This window comes from Sylvia atricapilla, chromosome 3 (genome assembly GCF_009819655.1).
Source record: "Sylvia atricapilla isolate bSylAtr1 chromosome 3, bSylAtr1.pri, whole genome shotgun sequence".
NCBI lineage: Eukaryota > Metazoa > Chordata > Aves > Passeriformes > Sylviidae > Sylvia > Sylvia atricapilla.
In genome coordinates this window covers 86,655,879-86,673,445 of record NC_089142.1, presented here as the reverse complement: position 1 = coordinate 86,673,445, position 17,567 = coordinate 86,655,879, and the positions used below count along the sequence as shown (strand labels likewise).

The following is a 17,567-nucleotide window of genomic DNA, read 5'->3' as shown; positions in this document are numbered from 1 at the left end:
CACGAGTCACTGATGTGGCAGGATTGCAACCCCAACAATGTCCTGGGAAGTTTTAATAACAGGACCACACATAAGCCAGAGAAGATGATTTCTGGGGTGTGCTTGGCACTGGGTTTTTCTTCCACATCTCTCTATGGGAATAGAGAGTCCCATTTTGGGCACTGTGTTTTTAAAAGAGTGAAAAGCTACAGAGAAAAGCTGACTGGCAGTTCAGAAATCCTGAGCTGTGAGAAAGGATAGAAGGAATTTAGGCTGAAAAAGAAGAGGAAACTGAGAAAAGGGAAATTATTGGAATCTGCTGAGTATGTTTTCAGTTTCCATGAAGCTGATTCAACTGGCTTTGTACTACTGAAGGTACAAAGGTAGGAAATAATTACCTTAGTTTGTAACCAGATTTGGATTAGCAATTAGAAGAAATGTCAGGTTAGAAGGAAAATGAATAGCATGAGGGAATGCTGCTTGTGATTACTGCAGAATCACCTTAACTGGCAACTGTTAATAACTAAGCATCTGTCAGAAAAAGCGTGATAGACATTATTCTGTGCTGATGCTGGAGAATGGAATAAATGATACCAGGAAATCCCTTCCAGCTATAGATCTCTAGTCCTGTTAATGCTGTCAGACTTCAGGAAAGCCTGTATTTACTTTGTTCAGATGGAATGACAGCTATACATGACCTTTCCCATCAATTTAACAATATGCCTACCCTTTTTTTCCCCCCTAGAGCTGGCATGCCTTGGCTGCCTCTGGATGTGCAAACTGCAGTGGTGGCAGGAAGCCCCTTGTACCTGACTATGAACCTGTGAGTATCTATCTTGGACAATTACCATGCTGCCTTTGTCCATCCATTTCTCACTTCTGTCCTGGATCACTGCATCATTCTCATCAGAATGAAGGAAATCTGAGCTAATTCAGAAGTGTGCACTTGTACTCTGTTTTATGTCATACACAGATCATGGCATGGGGTTTAATCACTGTATTGCTCTGTCTCAGTAAAGAGACAGTAAGAACCAAATGCAGTCAACCTACCTAAATGCTTGTATCATATGTATTTTTAAAGTACAGAACAATATAGAATGTAGAAAGGTCCTGTGAAAGAAACATTCTTCACCAAACTGTGTGCCATTAGGAAGCACAGGGGCAGAAGTGTATACTTTATGGTAAAGCACTTAAGAAGTTCACCAGCTGCCCAGAAATCTGAAAGACTAAAGATCAGCTTTTTCTGTCTGATGCAGAAACAGAAGATAGGGGCAAGGGGAGAAGTTACTAATGTTGAATGTCTATTAGCAAGAGGAAGATGCAATGGAGCCTTAAGAATGGAACATTTCATATGTTTCAATATATTTGCTTAACACAGCTCTTTGCTAGAGAGACCATGCCTCCAATACAGAATATATATATCAGAATTCAGTATAAAAAGGGATCTCATACCTCACCTCCTGTGGTGTTTATAATTGTCAATCATCCTGCAGATTTTACAGCTGATAGGAAAAAGAGAACAGTTTATTGCCTTATTGTGTCTTGAAGGTTTTATGCGCCTACACACATTAAACAATGGCCTTGTCCGATAAGAACTGAACAAAAGAGGATAACATAGCAGTTGTAGCAGTCCTGCTGTATGGTATTTTTTAAACAGTAAGCTGTAATATTTAATAAACCAAATAAATAGACTTCCAAGTGACAGGAGAGATAAGTAATGGAATAGCTAGAAGTACATCTGGTAGGATAGTTTCTTCTTTTTCTGTCATATGTAAGGAATGTTCCCAAGACAATAAATTTAGGATTTGACTGGAAAAATGGTAATTGTTTTCCACTCCTGTCATCAGGAAACTGAAGACAGAGAAAAGTACTTGACTCCTTTTATCACAACCACAGACGTCTGTAGCATTCCCCACACTCCTCATACCTCCAGATTGTTTGCTTAGTGTTTGCATTCAGGGAATTCAACATTTTAGGACAGGTGTATGGACTGTACAGGAAACCTGAATGTTCATGAGTGTAAAAAAATAAATACAGATTTATTACATAGGGTTGACTGTAGCTGCATATTACATTCTGTGCCCTTTATTTCAAGTTGACCACTCAACAAGATTACAGCTGGCAAAAAATCAGGACTGAGAGGGATGTATTAAAAGTTTGGGAGTAACTTTCCAGCTATAATAGTTCAGATTCTGGCAAATTCCATCAAATATTTCAAGCAATGAGAAACTCCTTCCTGAAGCACATGCTGTGGAAACACTGAGGTTCAGTTACCTAATCAGAAGCATCTGTTGTCTTCTTACACACTTAGCAGACTCCAGCTACTGCTGCAAAAGGGCTTAGAACACCTCTAGGTCATTTCAGATTTTTTTTTTCATTTCATTTCATTTCATTTCATTTCATTTCATTTCATTTCATTTCATTTCATTTCATTTCATTTCATTATTTCATTTCACTTCATTCCTTGATTTCTCATTTCATGAAAGGAAATCTCAAAATTTCCATGAGTATCCTTTCACTAAGTTTCAGTTTATTTCAGTGCACTTCATTTTGTTCCGTTCCATTCCATTCCATTCCATTCCATTCCATTCCATTCCATTCCATTCCATTCCATTCCATTTTCTTCTCAGAATTTTCTTTTTTTCAGTTTCATTTAATTTCATTCCATTTCCTTTCCTGTCTTTATTCCACTTCATTCCTTGATTTCTCCTTTAATTTCCTTTCATGAAATTAAAATTCTTCATTTAGTTTTCTTTCATAAAATGAAATCTCAAGATTTTCATGAGTATTATTTCAGTAAGGTTAGGGTCATTACACTGCACTTCATTCCATTCCATTTCAAAAAAAAATTATAAGAATTTTCTTTTTTTTCATTTTCATTTATTCCATTCCATTACCTCTCCTGTCTTTTCATTTCACTTCATTCCTTCTTTTCTCCTCTCATTTCCTTTCATGAAACGAAGAATTTTCATGAAAAAAGAAATTAAATTTTGAGATTTTCATGAGTATCTTTTCATAAAGGTTTGGGTCATTTCACTAAACTTCCATTCATTCCATTGCATTTAATTGTTTTTATTTCAGAAGTTTCTTTTTTTTCAGTTTTATTTAATTACATTCTATTTCCTTTCCTCTCTTTTTATTTCATTTCATTGATTGATTTCTCATTTAATTTTCTTTAATGAAAATTCTTTATTTGTATGAAAGGAAATGATATCTCGAGACTTTCATGAGTATCATTTCATTAAGTTTCTCTCCATTTCACTGCACTTCAGTTAATTCTTTCCATTTAACTGTTTTCACTTCATTCCAGAACTTGGTTTTTTTTTCAAACTAACATATAAACAAGGCTGGGGCTGCAATTGAGATGCCCAGCCCCATGCATGGCCCTTATCTGAAAAGTTTGGAGCCAGCATTGTTATTAAAAAAGACAAATCTCTAAGGAGAGAAAGGTAAATACTTATCTTAGCAATGAGCTATATTTCGAAAAAATACAGTGGTCTGAGAAACAATTTCATATGATGTCATTCTAAATCCTAAAATCACATTACAACACTGTGAAGCTGACTGGCATTTAGCTGTAATGGATCTGTAACACTGAGACGAATTTATTAGAAGGAATATTAGAAGTGCCAGGACAATTAATGTGGTTACAATGGTCTCTACTCTCTTGCTCAGCCCCATAGTCCTCCCTCCTGACTTTTTCTCAGAAATAAATGTTACCAATAATAGAGAGGCTAATATCACCTTACAAAGCTGTAAGATCATATATCATCAGAAATGGGAGTTCTTTTCCAATGAAAATAGAAAAAGATTTTCACATTCTCAAATGTCTTAGCTTTTGGCATGCGGAGTAAACCCAACTCTTTTTGAAAAATAAAGCATTATTTTATGGAAAACTTATGCTCCTTCAGAGCCTGGGAGCTATAAAAAAAGATGCTTCCTTTAAATCATTGCAACTCTTAAAAACAATAATGCAACTCATATGTTTTCTAAACCAATTTTATTTAGTTTTTGTAAATATCTCAACAAAAGGAATAAGTCTTTCTAGCAAGAAAACATATGATAGAAGAACTCAGAACTTTTTTTCAGTGTCTCTCCACTGTAGATGAGAGCAGTCAATAAGAATTGAAAAACATTCCAGAGGCAGAAAAATGTGTTGTGACAGACTGAGTGGCACATGGGAATGCTACAGCCACAGTGTCAGTGCTGTTGCAGTGCTGTGCCAGTACTGATCTGTCAGGAGCAGAAGGCAGTTACAACACAAAAATAATAAAAGATGTCAGATGTGTTCAAATTACAGATGAATTCTATGAAAAACCTTTACCTTAAAAAAATAGAAAGCAAAGTCAGCAGATCTTGGGAAATAACTTGAAGGTCTTTTAAGCCTCTAACTCTGCTTTTCATGCACATGAACATATTTACTGTTCCCTCTGTGCAAGAGGACTCCTCAAGAACCTGGGCTTTTTCTGTATCTCTTAATCACTTCATTTATTCATAAGCCCTGCAGCCAGAAAGAGTCATTGCAGATCATCTTGTCTTATTCTGGTGTGGTAAAGGCAGCTGGATTTCACTAATCAAGCCCACCACTTCCAGTAGAAAGATACCCAGCCTGGCTTTTGAAATGGCAGCTGCCAAGGAGTACACAGGCCAGCCTTTTCCAGTTTCCTTGAAACCCTCAAGGTACAACCAAGGGCTCTGGCCCCACAAAAGAAGGGAGTCTACCTGTGTGAAGTGGGTGGGAAATATTCTCTCAGTGTCCCTCTTACTGAAGGGAAGCTCCATTTATTGGGACAGGATTTCTGGATTTCTTTAACTTTCATGCAGAAGCCTAGAATGAAATCTACAGAGTTGGATAAGAGTAGACTATTGAAAATTCAAAGAGAATGAAAACTCCTTTTCAAACTTTTTAATTTTGATGGTATTTACTGCAGATTGCAGAAGCCACATCAGCAAACCAAGTCTTTTTTTCTGCCAGAGAATCTCAAACCACACAGCAGTGCTAAATGAATAGAAAATAAGAAGAATAATTTCTGTGTCCTTTTCATAGCTCAATTCATTGTAAAATGCATTTCAGCCATATTACAGAAAGCCCCATGAGCAGACTATGAATCTTCCAAATTTTAGGCCCAAGGAAGGGGAAAAAGTTTAAGAGACATCTACAGCTAATTCTTCATATTAGGAAGAATTTGATTCTTGCTGCACCAGGAGGTATCAACTTGCTTCAATAGCACCCTAATTCTACTGTGTGAAAAGATGGCCAAGACAACCAAAGGGATTTCAAATACACTCAAATTTGAAGGGAAAAATTTAAAAAATCATTTGTCTTTATTTCATGGTGTAATGGATTTTTGCAGTACTGTGTGAAACATCTTAATTTATCGATGCAAATTCAGACCACACATTAAAAAAGATCTGATAACTTTGTAATCATCCTGAAAGCAAGGTTTAAACCCTAATAGGAATTAACATCCTCCTGACAATAAGAGAACTGTGCTGTTGGCTACACATTAAAGCAGAAATTTTTTTGTCATGTGAACTAAGGGACCACAACTCCAAAGTAGTCAGCAGAGATCTCTGGATACTGGGAAAAAGAGGAAAGAGCCTGGTCGTGAATCAGTTCATTGCATTCTGCTCTGCATGTGCACAAATCATAAAAGAGGAGCCTTTAGCTGATTTTAATTGAACACTTGATAAAGAGGCATGTCTGTTCTAAGGTTATGCTTACATTCATAAGGGAAAAGAATAATAGAAAGAAAATGATCTTATGGAAAGACCATAAAGTTATATAGAAATCCACTTAATTGGTATTGAATAAAAATAATATTTATTGAGACATGAAACTGCATAAATACTGGAGTGGGGTGAAAGGCATTCCACTACCACAAAGGAGTTAGAGAGATTTAAGTAAACAACTGCACAATTGTGAAAGTTCATATCTAAACCTGATATCTTGATTCTGTCCATCATAACTATACAGTAAATATTGGGAGGACAAAAAAGGAATTCATTACAAGAATTATTCCTCTTTTTTGGAAAAAAAATTATCTCTTCTGTGATATAATCAGTTAATTTTTAGCATTTGGTACCTTTAAATCAGAATGAGAAGCTAATGCAACCCACCAAGAAATGCAGCTAACAACCCACTAAGAAACTCAGCTAGCAACTCACTACCAAAATGGAAAAAAAAAAAAAAAAGGCAAAGTTAAACTGAAACACTGACAAAACTGAGTTCCCAGTAATATGGAAAAAGAGAGCCAAAGTGATATTCCAGATGGAGATTATTTGGATTTACAGCAGTGAACTGTGTAAAACTAAAGAAATGGTAATAAAGAATGAAAATCAATCTGACTGTTAAACAGAAGGGATAAGAACCAGTGCCACTGAGAGACGAGTGTGTTAGTCAGCAATGTGAAATGGGATATCTTTGCAGCAGATTGGCTCCAGAGCTGACAATCCTGCAACATGTCAATTCTTTTGAAGGCAAAACCTGCAACTCCTATTAAATACCAGATAATCTGTAGTGAGTTATGAAAATGACTTGCCCATGCACTATTACTTTACAACGGGGAACAAAGAAGGGGTAAAATAACTCTCTCCATCCCTCCTTTGCTCCACAGGCTGGCTTTGCAGTACTGGCTCTGGATGTCTCCTGCCCCAGCAGCAGAGGCTGATAGAGGACCCCATGCCTCAGGGAGATGGATGCTGCAGCACCTTGGCACCTGAGCCCTAAGCCCTGAAGCTCAGTGACAGGATCCAGTGTGCATTCACCGTTTGAAATGCATTCCTTCTGCTGCCATCACAATCACAAGTCAGGGTCTCAGTGCAGATCAGACAGCCGCCCTTCCACTGGGAGAGCAGCAGCAGCTGGGAAGAGGATCCCTGGCACTGACCTGCCATACTCAAGGACATCAAGGTATTTGAGTCTTTCTTAAGGCAGGAAGAGTAAATTATTGATGTATTTTATTTCAGTGTGATGTTAGGCTACAGATGACATTGACACTTACAGGCTTCTGCACAGCTCAGTTTCCAGTTTGCTCTCACTTTTATCTGGTATCTTTATCAGAGACTACCTCCACCTCACACAGCTCCAGCTGAATTCTGCACTGCACTCACAGACAGCCCTTGGCCATATTAAATATTTAACCTGGGGTGTGACAGAACCTTTTCCCTGCTAAGGACTGAAAGCCTTCTGATCACATTTGACAGGTCACAACTTGACACACATTTTTATATTATCCAATAGTAACCAGAAAAATAAATAAAACACGTTGGCAAGCAGCCTGAAATAAAATAAAAAATCACATCGAGACTTGACTACTATCTCATCTTGCCTTGTTGTTTCTTTCTTTCTCCCTCAGCATTTTGAAATCTTATTCTTCCTGAAAGCATCCATTTAAGGCTGAAATCAGGGAGTAAAAGCCATAGCCCTCAAATGCCTTCTTGTCTCCCATTGTTTAGAGATGCACAGCAACAGCTGGGAAAGGCCTTGTCCTTCTGGACACAACCCACAACATTGAACTCCAAAATTTGGCTTCTGCTATTTCTGCACCAGCCTCCATTTGCTGGCCCATTGCTGTTGTTTGCTGCTACTCTTTTAGTTCATTCACCCACTTTTCACTCTTCCTGTGCATCCTGGTTTTTACTCTCATCCTCCTCTCTCCAGCTTTTGCTCCTTCACTGTTGCTCCTTCCTTTTGTCACCTTCGTAGAACTCCATGTCTTGCCACATCAACCTTCAATACCAACACCAATATTTTCTAGAACTGTGTTTTGACCTCTCCCTTCATGCTCATGTGCAACAGCCATTATGTGACTCTTATTTATTAAATACATGCTTAATATAGCAGTAGATGGTTAGTTATCTCCCTTCATCAGGTTGAGTGGAGAGATCATTTATTTGCACAGGTCTCTGGAAAGGACTTGTATTGGAGCAGTGGTTGGTTCCCTACTCTGTTGTTGCTTGGTACCATGTTCAGGATCATCCAAGAAAGAAAGGACAAATTAGACCAGTTCTGTCCCACAGGTAAAAGCAGCAAAGGGTAACAACACCACCACCACACCAAAAACGAAACCAGATGAAAACAAAGCAACAACAACAAAAAAAAACCCGACCAAAAAAACCACCAAACTAAACAACAAAAAAACCCCACAAGACAAAACAAAACAAACCCACAACTCACCAAGAAAACAAAGCATGTAAAAGAACGCAGACAAGAAAAAGTCCTTCAGACAGAAATCAAGGTCAAAACTTTAGCAATCAGAACAGTATCAGAGAGAACTTTATATGACAAATATCACATTATATGCAGGAAAAGTGTGAAGCCAGATGTTACTGAATCTTCAGAAGTCAGATGTGTTGGCTCCCCTGTACAACTCCTAGGGGAAGGAAGTACTTGTATTTAAAGCCTTCTGTTTCTATATTGTTTCTTAAGTTATATTTACTGCTTGATAGTGGAAAAGTAATATACACTTGTTATATCTAAATCTCTTAGCCTGCTTGAAGTTTACCAGAGCAGAACATCTATCTGACATTTTAAATTCATGATACAGTTGTGTACTGCCTTTTGCTGTGCCACTGTCAATCAGCTCAATTCTGTTTAATACACTGTGCTCACAAGATGTGTGAAATGTTTTCTAGATAAAATGAGAGTGTAATCCTGACCTTTAAAAAAGGGTAAAATTTAGATAGTTCATTCTCACTCTTGGCATATTTTACTGCTAAGACATATTTAGCACAGTCTTAAAATTGAAACTCTTATCAGAGCTAACACAGAACGGAAAGTAAAAGTCAGTAAGAATGTCCCTAAATTAAACTGTATCAGTCTTTCCCACAGTTCCTGTGATATGTTCCAAACGGATGGCAGTCAGATGGTAATTATACATCACTGCTTTCAGTTTTCTAACTTGAGCATGATCCAAGATAGACAGTGAACACCTCTGAAATAGCTTATACTGTCACCTCAAAGACTTCAGGGAGATCTTAGGTTTGCTGTCTTCTGTAGGACTTACATGGCAAAATCTGAGAAGTGTCTTCTCACATCAAGTTTTTTTCACCCTTTTGCAATTTGGGAAAGTATTGGGCAGCAGCAGAGACTTCAGAATAATCTTCTGTGAACTCATGAAGATGGTACTATACTGTGTCATTCTCAAGTCACATTTGAATTTCGTTTCAGGAAAAACACTAGATACCTTTTTTTTAAATGAAAGTTTTTGGCATTTATGGTGGGGAGTGGGGGGTGTCCTACTGAGTGGATTTTAGACTATTTTTTGGATCAAATTCTATCTGTCACTAACTCACAGAAATACACTAATAGTGCTCAAAGGATCATGTATTGCACTCTTGATATGTGAAAAATATAGGCTGGGTAAGTTTCCTAGTTTCAGTTTCCTCTTCCACAGCTTGCAGGATCTTGTGAAATGTCCCAGCAAATTCAGGTTGGACTATTAGAGCTATTGAAAGTGTCGCATACACAAAAACAGAGGAATGGACAGTAGGGGTTCTTCCAAAAGGAAGCTTGAGAACACATAAATATATTTCAAACAAAAGTTATGAGCCTGGTGAAATTCGTGCAAAGGCATTTTACTTAGTGACTAACTCTATTTAAATCCATGAGGCTCTTCACAGCATGTAAAACTTGACACATACACAAGGCTTTGCAGGATGAGGGCCAAAAAATTTTTTTAACAGTGTGACTTGCTTGGAGACATTCCAGAGGAAAAAAAACCCATGTGGAGCTCTCTATAAAATTGTTGGCACCATTCTGCTTATTAAATAGACATGAATTCACTCAAACAAAATAAGGTCTAGACATTTATATCAAGTATGTGGAAGTTTGTGCCTATTCCTAAGTAAAAAAAAAAAAAAAAAAGGAAGCGATAATGCTTCTATATTTGTATGCTGGGTTAAATTCTTGCAAATATTCATTTAGAGTTTTATAAGCTTCCCTTTCTTACCTATTTTACTATCTTACCTACAGTTCTTCTATCAGGCTAAGTTTGCTCTGTGAGCCAGTAAATTGCTGTAAGTTTCAAGCAGACAGCCCGGAAAACAATTTCTATTACTTATTTTTATTATCTTAGATGTGGCAAAACATAAAACTTCCTATCTTACCTCAAATTAATTCCATGCTGAGACAATAATCAATTTGCAGCTTGTGTATTGAAGAGGAATATATTCATTTCAGGAACAGAGTCTAATTTTAGATCCATATTGAAGGTGTGCTGAAAAGGTGGATGCTGGGAGTGTCAGTAGGACTTTTCAAGAGCAAGCCCAATATAGTTCTTGAACTATGTAATGATTGTGAGACGAAAGAAATCATAGAATATACTTTGCTGATTTAAATGGGACCTGTTACGTACCTGAAATTATTTACTCCCTAGTTGCTATCATGGGCACGGCCTCAAACTACTTCAGATAAATGAGTTAACATTATAGCTCTTCAAGAAAACAGAAATAGTAATTTGGCCCACTGGGTGCTGGACTGCTGGTGAGTAGCTGCTGCCAGCACTTTCAATAAGAGGTCTGGAGAGACACATGGAACATCTGGCAACAGCAGCTACTTTTTTTAATCACACAGGCCACAGGTCGCATTGTACCACAGCTCACAAAATCACTGTCACACTTAGCAAAGCATGTTTACTCGACCTCAAGGTGTCTTGAGGTGAGATTCCAAAACTTCTGCAGATGTAGACAGGAACCCAGCAGGATCTTCACAAGCCCCCAAGTGCTTGCTTCCAATTGGTTTCTCAGTAGACTGTCTTGGTAGAAATACTTTAAAAACAGTTCGAAAATATGGCCATTGGGTGTTTTAAGGCACACTGCTTCAGGCTTCAGTTGGCCAGATGCTGCCTTTTGGGTAACTGTTTTTCAACTATAGTTAGGGCAGCTGTCCCATATCCATACCAAAATCCCTTAGTCCTCCCAGTCTGGGAATGTAGAAGACCTGGATAGGTTAACAGGGAGAATTGCTGCATGAACCAGGTATGTTCATGCACAGAATGCCTTGGAAGTCTTTTTCATCTCCTAGGGAGTGACAGTTCCTGTGAGTTTTTCAACAGATATAGCACCCCATGTATATAGGGGAAAGAATAGTTTCTTCACCAACTGGGCTGAGCTTGATGCTTCAAAATCATCTTTGAAACAAGGATTCCTTCCCTTCTATAGGCATACTTTCCAGAGCAATTTCTGCATTCCTATTTTTAAAAGTTGCACATTTTGAAGATATGAGAACACATGCTCTTTGAGAGATAATCTCCAGCTCCTTCCCTACTCCATACTGTCACACTGCTCAAAGTCAATTTTAATGCATTGCTGCAAAGTCTGTGACAGAAACGTATATAGTGTATATAATGACTTGCCTGAGAAAAAGTGGGGAACGTTGCCAAGAAAGGTAATTGCATTTTCAAGGCTTCACAGTGTTTAGAGGTAGAAATATTGAATCTAGAGCAATATCCTTGGAAATGATACAACAAAGACAAGGATCAGCAGAGTAGCACTAGATGGCACTACAGTAATTTTCACTCAAAAAGCAAAGGCCAAGCCCAGAGAATGATGGACTTATGTCCGGCTCTGAATGGGAAGCTCAGATTTACCATCCAAATTTTACTTGTGTGGCCTGGGGAGATTCTGAGGAATATGATGTGTAGCAGTCCTTCCAATGATTAAAATATAGAACGTCCAGTTGGCTGATAAGTGATATAATAGAGATGATGAAGGGTGGAAAGCTACCTGAATGTTTTAATTTCACAAAATGAGACCACAAGGTACCTGAAAACCTTTCATGTTCTACTGAATCCAAGGTAAGCATATCCAGTTTCAGTACATCAAAAAGCATCTCACTCAAAAGCACACCAGAAGTGTTAAGTGTTGTTTGGGCAATCAGACAGTTCATTGTCTGTCTGCAGGTACAAACTGCCTGTTTATAATTACAGTGGTTTGTGCTTAAAAGTGAAAATTTGACTTCCTGAACCAAAATTACCTGGATTTTGGGACTAACCTCCTAACTTACATTTCCTGTCACATAAACTTAAATGATGGATGTTGCCAATTTCTTTTAATGTTTCCCACAGGTGATAGCTAACATCAAAGTTTAATACCTATCTTGTTCTTATAACAGTCAATATAGCTTGTTATCTCTAACACACTGATTTGAGAGCTTACTTTTAGAATTTTGCAGAGATACAGTCTTTACATAGGAACAACTGAGTGATTCTGTACTTACATTAATACATTAAATACATATAGGAGAAAAAATCATACTCATTCTTGTAGGCTGAACCACCTCAAATTTGTGTGTTTGTGGTATTGAAAAGAAACATGGTCTAGCTCAGATTGGAGTTCTAAAACACTGTAGAAACAGATTTATAAATCTTGAAACTCATTTAAAAGAAACATCCAAGTGCAGAATATTCACTGCAACAGCAAGTTATTTTTACAATATAATTATTTTTCTATTATGCGTTTCTGTGAGTTATATTTTGCCTTCTGCTATGCTCCAGGTTCAAATCCTCAAGGGTAACTATTATCTATTTCACTAGAATCAGTGGGAGTTAGATATTTCAAAGATAGGAAACTCTGACATTTAAATTTTAAGGCAAATTCAACATGAGCATTTGAGTTTCTTCAAGTAAATCTAGTTCTTGTCATACAGCCACATATAATTTAGGGATACTCCCAGCTAAAAGGCCATCTATTGTCAGTCACAAACAAAAAAACCTGCTAGTACATTCCTTTACAAGAATGTAAAATATCAATGGAAATAGCCCGATTGAAGATAATACAATCACTTAGGTAAATAAGCACTGGAACCAGTAATATTTGACCATAAGTTGTGCTCCCACCCAGCCAATATGTGTAGCTGAACCCCAATGGGCTTTCACCCCAAAGAGTGTAGAGAAGGATCATAAGTGCGTAAAAATCTAGCATTGCTCCTTTGCTTAAAACTGCAAACATTTAAATAGCATCATTTAGTAATAAATGAGATGCCCCTTGTACTGGAATTGGACTGTTTGCCCATGCAAGGCTAAACCTGTGGTAAAGATGAGAGACATATGATGCCCAAAAATACTTTAAACCCTCTCTTTTAGTCATGAGCCACTGCTCTTTGAAATGATCCCTGTGTGGTTCTGAGCACATCCTGAGAAAATGTTTTCGTTGTCCTACTTCTTCTAATGTGTTCTCTAATAAGGGCTCCTTTTAATCTGTTCTTTAAATCTTCTTTAATCTGGTCGTGGTTTCACACTTTGAGATGCTCCCCTGAGGCTTCCTCTCACCTCAGAAGAGGCTTGAAAACAACCATAACTTGCTGCTTGCTTTCTCAGACATGTCTATGTCTACATTTCTGGAGTCCATGTTGGTCCTGATAGACATTTCAGACTCCATCCTAGATGCCAAAATGGTCTGTGTAGCTGGCAATGAAGCATGGCACTCTTGGAGTTACTTGGTGAAGGTCTGATGAGACATGCAGTTGGTTGTTGCCATTTGACAACCTAAGTGACTTAACCAAAGCCAATCCCAACAACGCATTTGAAGTCCAAAACGGATCTGGAAAAGATCCCCAGCAATGTGGTATGCCTCTGGGAACAACAACAGCGCCCCAAAGCTCACTGTTTTCTTTGTCACCCCACCAGAACCCGGTGACACAGAGGTTAAAGAGCAAGGCCAGCCCCAGTGGAGGTGTATCACTGTCCAGCAGACTTGGGAAGAGGACTGTGCTTGACAGGTGCTCAGGTGCTCAGTGCATTGCTAATGACATTGGCAAACCACTCTGGGTCTGTTTGGGGGGGGGGGGGAAGGTGTGAGGCAGGAGATGCAGGAGTTGTCTTACCTGGTTCTTTTACCAGGTAACTCACCTAAAATAAGCCTATGCTCTCTTAGTGTCAATGGCAAGGTAGGTAGGCTATTAAATATATTCTGTTCTAACCTAGGACACAAAGCTTAGAAAATTAAATTAGAAGGTTATTAGCTACTATTTAGTTAGCTGAACATGTGATAAAAGTTTGCCCTCATTTAAAAAATAAGTCAATCATGCAATATTTTCAAAATATAGCACATTTAAGACAATCTAATTCCCTTCTAGGTTTAAAATTTACATCTAAAACTTTCCTGACTTCTTCAATTTGTCTGTTGTCCTGAATTTTGTCCCTCGTCATTTCCTAGCAAACCTGGCATGTTTCACCCCTCCTCAGACAGCCTGGGATCCCTGGGGATCACCAACCATAGTGCTGCTGGCCTTATTGAGGTGCTTGGGAGTGCTTGGCTGCCTTCAGAAATCACATTAGTAGCCACTAATGCAAACCATTACTGATTATTATCAGATTTTTATGAACGTAAAATATCTAAATCCTATATTGCTTATCTTCAGTGCTTTGAAAGCATGGAACAAGTTCAGAACTTCTTTGCTACAAGTGTGGACTTCTCCAAGGGGTGTGAAACCACCAACCAGAATGTCTCCCAAACCACCTTGTTGTAGACATTGCCACAGAAGTGCACAGTCTGTACAGATATTCTTGGGGACTGTCTAGCTGCTTTAATTTATACTCAAATTATGCTGACAATCAAGTGACCTGAAGAACAAAGAGATATTTTTAAGCAATTTTGTAGGTTGTTTGATAAAAAAAACCTTGGTAATGTAACGCAACCCTCTTGATGCTGGTGTCAGGTGTCACAATTTTGCTTCACCTCTATAACGAATGGTGATTTCTGCAGATTAGAAGTGCTCTTAAAAGTGCTGAAAACCAGTCTTCTATGTTGAATCATGGAAGGCATGGTCTGGCAGTCCTGCAATACAGTGGACAGTCAGAGGGACAAAGCACTGAGAATAAAAGCCTGGCATGCATCTGGGTGGCATTAACTGGGCTTCAACCCAACCTCTTCCTACTGTTGCTGTAGCCTGAAAAATTGAGCAAATGCATTGCTGCTGAAGAAAGGAAGGAAAATTAAACAAGTCGAGAGAACAGAACCACCAGCTCACATTAGTATTCTGCCCTGGTGAAATAAACGAGAACCTTCACACTAAATAGGCGCAAATGAAGGTCTCCTCAGGAATACAGCTGCTTGAATGGGAATGGCTCTAATCTCAGCAGTACCACAAATTCCCTTTGAGAAAAGGAATTTGGGGACTCTAAATTTTCAACTGTTCCTCGTTTTCCATGAAACAGCACTGTGCCTCAAGCACTCTAGTAACATTCCTGGCTTGCTCTGCTGTAACAATCTGTAAAAACTCATGCAGGTAGATGATTTGGAGTTTAATATCAAATTGCTTTGGAGAACATTCATGGTTGGAAGTGCATAAGAGTATGTTTCATAATTGCTGTAAATAAAAAAAAAAAAAAGAAAAAAATAAATGAAAAAAAAAAGAAAAGAAAGAAAAGCTAGAAGAGAAGTGGTTTGCTTTCATCCATTGGAGAGTCTTGCTTTGTTCTTACATTCTGTGCAATGATGATTAATGATTCCACAACCAGCACTAAAAAAATGTTCCCTGGCTAAAATTTTCAAAAGTAACTAATGATTTGAGGTTTCTTTGCTTTTATGTATTCAGTTTGAAATACCTTGAAGATGAACTTGGTTTTCAGAAAATGCTAAGCACTGATTTTCTGCAAATGGTCGAGCTTCCTCTCGAAACCTCCAGACCCTGTCATTTTAAGGCCATGGTAGATACTGTTTACTGGTGACAAAAGTATGCCAATTCACGAGTTAGTAACAGAGCACAAGATTAGATCACAAATAAATCCATTTCAAAGGAAAATATTTTAAAATTACACCTTCCTTGCACCTGCAAGAACAGACTTCTTGACTCTTGGGATGATTGGAAGTTACTTAATGAACAAACAAACAAGCAAAAGAGGGTAGGCTAGGGACCGGTTCTAGCAGTTGCTTTGTATTACTCGGTAAAAGAAAGACGAAGAATGCATACTACAGTCTTGGGTGGTGCTTGGACATGCCAGAGTACTTTTGAATGTCGCTGCATGTGTTGTGCCTGCCTGAAGCTGTCCTGGAGCCTAGCAGTCCTTTTTCTGGCAGGAGAAGTCACTATTAACACCTATGCAAAGTGGGGAACCTGCAACCAAATCAGCAAGTTGATTTTTCAGCCTTGATGTCAATGCTTATTCAAAGTACAGAACAATGGAGAAAGGAGCATCACAGATGTTCTTATTTCATCCACCCAAATGACTCAGCTTCCAAAAAAAACAGAAAGGCTTCTAGGTCTTCTCCCCAGCTCACCTGCAGTGGAGCCGCCAGAGGAAAGCAAAGGACTGAAGCAGAAAGCAAGTAACTAACCCCTTCTGAGTTCTTCTTCCACCACAGTGATTACACTGGGGAATCCTTATTTCATGCCCCTCTATTTCTAGTCATGTTCAGTTAGCTCAAATTAAAAATACTTGGACCTATATTGGCCAGCTTGGTCCAGACACTTTACCAGCCTTGCCTTTTCTTTGAAGGGCAGTCCTGGGCAAGGGCATGTGTGCTGGATGTTCAGGTCAGCATTTCAAAAAAATATTATTCTTCTGAGGTTCCTGCATTTTTAAGTGCAACCTTGTGAACAACCAGATCACTATGCTGCAATTGATTTTACATGTAAGCAAAGCTGCTTACATGTAAAAGGTCAGTGAAGGCAAAGGAGGGCAGCACTTTGCAGGTAAAGGTGGCCAGCAGGAGCAGGCTGGCCTGTTGATGAGGGTTCCTCCATTCTTAATCCTGAAGCTGTGCCATGTTGGGATTATTTTTGTTAGATTAGACACCAGACAAGACCTTGCATTTGTTCCACTGTTCTCAGGATTATCCACTTTTGCTTTGCAGAGATCTCTGTCCCTATTGCAAGTCCCTCTTGCCAAATCTTGTAGTTTATCTAGTACATGCTCATCAGCCTTTTGCTTCAAGGTATCCTTTGCTGACAGGATTTATCCACAGACACCAAGACTTCCTCAGTAGGATAATGAAAGTGCTTATTGTCTCACTCCTGCTCCCTTTCCTTGCTGTTATATTAGATTTTCCATCACTAATTATTCTTCCCTGCCTGGCTGAAGGAGAGAGAGCTCATCTCACTCTGAATGGAAAAAGACTGGAAGTAAGGAGGCAGCATCAAGCACCCACATTTCTGATGACTGCTCTGATTCCCACGGGCAATCCTCTGGTTGTGTGTCACCATGGCCTAGAAAAATTTCCTAGCACAGGAAATTCCTACCACTGTAGCTGCACCTCAGTTCCACAGACACACAGATTTCTGGGCACAGATGCTGGATCTGGAGAGAAGGCTGCTCGCCACATCAGCCAGAATTGAAAGGTGCTCTTTTGCCTTACTGAACTCCAATTCAGTTTTACAACCCCGGACACTGAGGTTTGGTAAGTGCCTGATGCTGTTAGGAGTGAGGGGAGAACATGTACATTGACTAACTTCATCAGACTTATTAAGTTCCATCTGGAATTAAAAAGTTTTATTTAAGGTCTATGCCTGCATTTGCTTTCTCAGAATTGCTCTAGGCTGCAGAGAGGATAAACTCTGGAGAAGGGAGTGGGAGAGAGTGCTTGGGGCCACAGCTGCAGAGGTTGCCAGGGTCAGACAATTTGCAACAAAGAAAACAGGATCAGCC

At 38.7% G+C, this 17,567-nt stretch overlaps 1 long non-coding RNA gene across 1 annotated transcript; it reads left to right on the top strand.

Annotated features, from left to right (window-relative positions):
- The first annotated feature begins 729 nt into the window (after window positions 1-729).
- Window positions 730-7,293, top strand: LOC136359435 (uncharacterized). The gene is made up of 2 exons (XR_010743274.1): window positions 730-802; window positions 6,597-7,293. It is a non-coding gene; the product is annotated as an uncharacterized lncRNA (long non-coding RNA).
- Window positions 7,294-17,567: the final 10,274 nt, after the last annotated feature.